The 6,779-nt window shown below is 33.3% G+C and overlaps 1 protein-coding gene across 2 annotated transcripts in view; it reads right to left on the bottom strand.

Annotated features, from left to right (window-relative positions):
* Window positions 1-766: 766 nt before the first annotated feature.
* LOC110026876 (riboflavin synthase) overlaps window positions 767-6,779 on the bottom strand; it is a 30,433-nt gene continuing 24,420 nt past the window's right edge. The window contains exon 2 of one of the 2 annotated variants that reach the window (XM_020728069.1): window positions 767-1,026. The gene's annotated coding sequence lies outside the window, so the exon portion shown is untranslated. Of the gene's footprint in view, window positions 1,027-3,812; window positions 4,029-6,779 lie in introns of those variants that run through there. The other variant, XM_020728067.1, reaches the window with a different exon arrangement.

The following is a 6,779-nucleotide window of genomic DNA, read 5'->3' as shown; positions in this document are numbered from 1 at the left end:
TTTATTTATTTATATATATATGTATATAAAACTTTTTATATAAAAAAAAAAATTCGAACAGATCTGAAGCCTGTTCAAGCTGATCCGTGTAGGGCTCAAAATCAGCTAAAAAAATCGATCCAAAATTTTGGCTCATAGCTCAACTCGTTTATTTTGATTAGATCTCGATCCGAGCCAAAGTTTGATTCAATTTTTAAGAGATTAACGATCTTCGAGCTAAATTCACAGCCCTACCTAGAACAACATGGAAAATAAATAAAGTATAGCAAAAATTAGAAAAGATGAAATGATACATATCTACATGCAAAGTCTGTAGAATTGTAGTGAAATCCATGATGAAAATGTAATATGCTACCATCTACCGATTTATAAATTTTCACAAGGTAAATTAAGCACAAATCTACCTAAGCGTTGTGATAGAGAAGATTATAAGATAAGTAATCACCACCAAATGCATACTTCATTGTCTAAAAAATTACAAAGGAAAATAGGCAAAGAGCAAAAGGAAACTACAAGTTACACCCAAAATCCTACTTGTTAAGGTGAAAAACATAAAACACCACCAAATCAAGTGATAATCATGCAATCATATAAACAAGATGAAATTAATCAAATATAAAGCACAATCACAACATATAATTACTAACAACATGTTACCAAGAACTAGATGAAATGAGCCAATTAAACAAAAAGGTTTTTAAATCAAACTATAATTAATGTATTAACATTCAAAACTATAATAACTAAAACATAAAAGCTAAATAGCATGTGAGAAAGAGGAAGAGGGATGGGAAGATGTGCAAATAAGAAGAGGGAAATCATAAAATGTTTGCCATCAACTGAAGCAAATGCAGCCGCCGCTCCATCACAGCTTGCTTTGATGATGAGGAGTCATCCTCACCAAACAAATAACAAGTGAAAGAACTTTGCTTTATGAGAAGCTCCTCTAGAAATGGTTAATATTTGCACCACTTCCTTCTTCTCCTTCTCATATCAAGAGTTTAACGAGTTTAATCTAAGCATTGTCTGCAATCATATCCAAATGCTTTAGTATTCACTTTATCAGTCCTTACTCATTTACTTATTCTTAAGTGTCAAATGAATCCTTAACTCTATTTTTATTGGGTATTTTTCACATCTACTTCTGTTATCAAATATTACTTATGAGACAATTTTCCATAGCAACCAAGCATGAATATGTAAAATGGAAGTACTGCACATGCAAATGATTATAATAATACGAAGAATAGATAAGGTACAAAGAAAAAAATGAAATAATATACATCAACATTGCAAAATCAATAGATCTGTGATTCATATCATGATGAAGCATCGTCTCTTCCACCGATCTATAGATTTTCGCAAAGTAAACTAAGCGTAAACTTGACTAATATGTAAGCACCAAGATAGGGAAGAGTATCGTCGTTGTAAAGCTTCTCCGGCGCCAGCAAACAGCTTCGTTTGCCCCTTAGGGGGCTTCAATCAGATAAGAGATTAGTGCCGGTGTCATTTCGCGAAATCTGGACATCGGCCGGATAGGCTGAGGCCGAACGGCTGCACTATCTCCTGGAAGTGTCACCCCCTAGGGTTTGAGAAAACGAGCGTATATATTGTACTGAGAAGCGGTAAAATTACATGATGGTGAATGGCGGTTGGGCCGCCTTAGGAATCATTTTAGCAAATCGGGATTTAATAAATGCAATCAACCTCAGGATTTGGGGCTTCAAAAATGATTAAGCAGCTTGTTCCTCAAATAAATAAGTGAATGGAGTGTCAATAATTTTTTGAGAGTGGTTAGGAAATGAGCAGCTGAATAAAAATAAAGATTTGTTAATTCCTATTTAATTTATTTGGGCTCAAAGTAATTAAATAATAATATTTATTTATATGTATTTAAAAAATATTATTTTTAAAAAAAAAATCAAGGGCTATTTCGATGGGCCCCATGTTTTTTTCTAAAACAAAAAATAAATAAAAAGGTTGTGGTCAACGGACGAGATCTGAATGTGTTGTCCGTATGTAATAATTTCTCCACTAACGCCTAGAACTACAAATTTTATAACTATATAACCCTTAATTTTTTAAAATAAAAAAAAATATTATTTTTTAAATACATATAAATAAATATTATTATTTAATTACTTTGAGCTCAAACAAATTAAAGATGAATTAACAAATCTTTATTTTTATTCGGCTGTTCATTTCTAAACCAATCTCAAAAAAATATTGATATTCGATTCACTTATTTATTTGAGGAACAAGCTACTTAATCATTTTTTAACAAAAAATAATTTTTTTGGGAGCCCCAAATCCTGAGGTTGATAATAGCATCTCTTATATGTGAATAGTTTTTTTGTAAGTGTGAGTTTGCCTTGTTGTATGGTGTTGGGAGATAAATATATAAATAAATATATATTAGGTGGTATGTCTGCAAATGTTCCTGCAGTAGTCCTGCGTACAATGCAGTTAGTCCCAAATCCGGCCGTTGAAAACTAGCTAAACGGAGAAGCTTCATAAATTCTTGGAAAAGTGGCCTTGCTGTAAAGAGATTTGTAAATAATTAAATAATTTTTGTTTGTTTAATTAGTTTAAGGCTCTATTTGGTGCAGCTGCGTTGCTTAAGGAAGTTGCTGTGGGGAAACTGACTAGTTATTTGTTGCAGTTGTGTGAAAATAACTGTGGGGTAGCTGTTTCTAAAAAAAATGTCAATTCTACCCCTCTTTAGTTAAATTATTTGAAACAGAATGATGACAACCTTATATATGATACAACAAAAGCAGAAATACATTTTACATCAAAACCATCCATCAAACCAATCCTCCAATACTTATAATCCCTTAATATTAAGAATCTCCAACGATGGAAATAAATAAATCTTTTCATTCCAATGAAATTTACAATCAAGCACCCGTTCCGTTCAGACTGATGCACTCCAGATTGGAGATCAAATCTGCATTGTATAACCATTTTGCAGAGCTTACACCCTTGTATGAAAAATATGGACCAAGTCTTTAGATTTTTGTATGGTTTAAGATTTTCAAGCACAATCACATCTAATTCAGAATTGACAATGTTCCGTAGGCTTCCAAATAACTTGGAACATTTGCATCAAAACCATCCAATTCCTATGTTTTTACATATATCACACCTAAACTTCAATTTATACCTTTATACCACCCAAATCTTTCATTTATACCACCCATAAGAGAATAAATTTTCTTGGAAGATCTATGATATAATGACTTCCATTATGCCCGTATGCATTTGTTCATGAACAAATCATTCCAGAAGCACAAAACTTCTCTAAATTGCCCCTTCCCCCTACACTTCATTGTTCACGAGTACTTGATCTTCAAACACTCCTCTTGAGTACAAGAGATGTAAAGTTTGCAGGCACTGACACCTATTTTGTCACATCTATAACAAGAGGCAACTAATATTCTCACAATGATCAATCAAATAGACAGATAATTTCAGATGGATACTGTCACATGACCTTACAAATATAAACATGATAGAGGAGGAATTATCAGTTCATAACCAAACCATAGTACATACGTTCCTAGAACACATTCAAATAAAAATTCAAGTAAAATCAATTATGATTTAAATAAAATTCAAACAAGAATCGAATATAATCCGACCACAAATATGATTCAATCCTTATTCAAACAATACTTACCAGCCTTCAAATTTGACACTCAAGATTCAAACATATTTCAAATCGGAGTAAAATTTCAAATATATTGGTATATTGGCATTTTTTTTTTTTTTTTTTAATTTTGATATATAAAGAAAAATTCCCCATAAAATTTGCCCCACATTACAAAACCATAAAACAGTAAAAGCAAATTCCATTGAGGATTTTATGCCGATACAAAAAAAAAATTGTCTGAAATTAAGAAAGAAGAGCAGCTCAGCTCAACCATTCAAACTACCATTAAACTCCCTTAAACCCCCAAAATTGTGGATATCCCGGCATGCCTTTCTCCGCACGTAGAGGCAGCTCAACTCCATCTATAATTCATCTTGCATAATACAAACAGGGATGAGTTCGTTATTAGATTCAAGCACAAATTGATTCGATTCTTAAGATAATTTTAGAAATAAGAAAATTGATTAAAAATTTTGACATAGTTTGAGCAACGATGAACCAGGAGGCAATTAATATTCTCACAAGGATCGCAGGAATGCTGAAACAACGAAAGAGGAGGAGAACGATGAACCAGGATGCAGGAATCGGTATCGCAGAACCAGGATCGCAGCCGAACGAAAGGAAGGCAGAATGAGGGCACCTGGGTAAAATGCGGAAGGAGCGAAGCGGGGCCGGAAGGGGGGCGGTGGGAGCGAAGCGGGGCCGCGGGAGCGAAGCGGAGCCGCGGGGTCAATCATGCGGCCCGCGTTTCGCTCAAATTCGCGGCCGCCGCAGATGAAAAGCCGCGCCAAACGAGCCTTTTCTGCGGCCTCCTGCCGCACTGTGCAGAGAAAGCCTCGCCAAATGGGCCCTAAATTTGAAGAGGTTTGTTCCATAGTGAAATGAGTCGAACACGAGCCAATTTGAGCAAATAAATTTTGATTGAGCTAAATAGGAATAAGTTATTAACGAGTCATTTCAAACACGAGCTGAACACGCTCAATAAAAAATTCAAATGAGCTGAACACAAACAAGTAGGGTTGTAATCAAGCTGAGTCGAGTCTAGTATGTCATAGTTCGGACTTGGCAAAATTATAAGTTGTTTATGTTAGGTTTGAGCTTGCGCCGAGCTTTTATATATTCTTCAAGCTTGACTTGTTTAAATTTTTCAATATTTGGACTTAATTTGTATTTTATTTGTTTATGACAAGTGAACGAGTATTTAAACGAGCTAAAATTCAAACGAGTATCTAGATTTTTATACAAAAAATTCAGTAAATAATTTTACAAATTTGATTGCACTTATTAATTTATTAATTAGAAACTCTAAACCCTACAATATCTTAAATCTAATTTCTCCTCCATTTTGCCCTAAATTCCTCACTTAGGAGATGTTTAGTAAAATAATTTGTAGCATTTAAGCATGATTTAACCTAAATCCTTACAAACAACTAAAAATGCCAACTTTAAAACCTACAGAAACTTAATATCAAGTATTCATATATCATATATGATAAGACCTATCATTGAGCTATCAATAAATGAGTTAATAATCTATTTAATTAATTTTTTTTTAAAATAATATATCATATATTATTGAGCTATCATCGAGCATAATATCAAGTATTTAAAAAGTTACTTATTGAACAACAAACGAGTTTGTTCGTGAACATAAATGAACAAGTTTGATCATGTTCTTGTTTAGTTCATATTAGCTTCAAGTTTTTTAAAATTGTTCAAGCTTGCTTATTTACTAATTTGACTGAACATGATCGAGTCTTAATTCAACCGAGTTAGAGTACATTTGTTTATTTACAACCCTACAAAGAAGCATTCAGCTCGCTTAAGCTCGGCTCATTTACACCGCTAATAAAGACTTTATAAAATTGAGATTTAAGATAAATTTAAATTAAAAAAAAATATTAAATTCAAGATTTAAAATTTGTCATTTATTCTACTTGACACTAGATGCAAGTTAAATCTCACTTAAAACTATTACCAAATAACTCTTAAGTTGAACTTTCATCTAAAAATAGTGCTAAAATTACTTTTAAAAATTTGACATTTGCAATTGAGAGAATTTATATTGAAATATTTGATTTTATAAATATAAAAATCCTGGAAAAAAAAAATTTCTAGCCAAATCAGCCTAACATCTTTCTTGATATGTTTGCCTGAAGTGCCTCACCTACTAATAAGTCCTAAATCTAGACTTAGGGCAAAATAGAGTGAATAAAAGGGAGAGAAAAGCAAAGAAAGTAAGGATAAAGCAAGTAGAAAGAGAGCCACACAATGTTAGCGAAAAACTCAAGGAGTGCATGCACTTAATTTGGAGTATTTAGGGCCATGAGGGAGAGGGGTGTTGGCAATGTCCATAGAGATTCCATTGATATTGGATGCGATCATTGAGTATTCAAAGGCCAACAAGGGATCCCAAATGAAATACAGTAGTTAGAAGTTCTGTTATAGATGAATTATTTTCGAATTATTTTCTCCTCCTGCCTTATTTGTCAAAGTGAATCCTAACATAGCTCTAGTTTCTTGCCTACACATAGCCCTAATTTATCCAACATCAAAAAATAATTGCTTTTATTGATATCAATAACAACTTCAAAGTTCATTGCATTATTGTTTTCAAAAAGCCTCATGGGAGATGTCTAAAGTCAAGATAACCTAATCATTTTTTTTATTTATGTTCAAGATTTAATGTTAACACTGTCGTTGCCGGTCCCAAGCCCGGATGAGAAAAGTGGAGGGTTGCGTTAGGTAGTCGACAACCAACGTAAAACTTGTTGAAAAAATCATGACATGAATCCTTTTGATCATTGTGTAAGTGTTAGGCCGTCCCCTGGAAGCGACGCGCTGTATAGCCTGAATACAGTGAAAAGTGTGCAAAGGCCGCTACACCGGCGCCCAGGTGTAGTGTTAAATAAGCAAGGGTTCCCACATTACGGGCGAATGCGGGTAAAGAAGTTAGTCCATGAAACTAATGAAACTAATATTAGGATAGGATCTTGGAATATAGACACTCTCAATGGTAAATTAATGGAATTAGTTGATATTATGATTCATAGGAAAATTAATATCTTATGTATTCAAGAAACTAAGTGGGTGGGAGAAAAGGCTAAGGAGATTGATAATTTAG

The sequence above is a fragment of the Phalaenopsis equestris genome, unplaced genomic scaffold, assembly GCF_001263595.1.
Source record: "Phalaenopsis equestris unplaced genomic scaffold, ASM126359v1 Scaffold000402, whole genome shotgun sequence".
Lineage (NCBI taxonomy): Eukaryota > Viridiplantae > Streptophyta > Magnoliopsida > Asparagales > Orchidaceae > Phalaenopsis > Phalaenopsis equestris.
The sequence above is the reverse complement of the archived record's forward strand: the minus strand, read 5'-3'. Positions and strand labels throughout refer to the sequence as shown.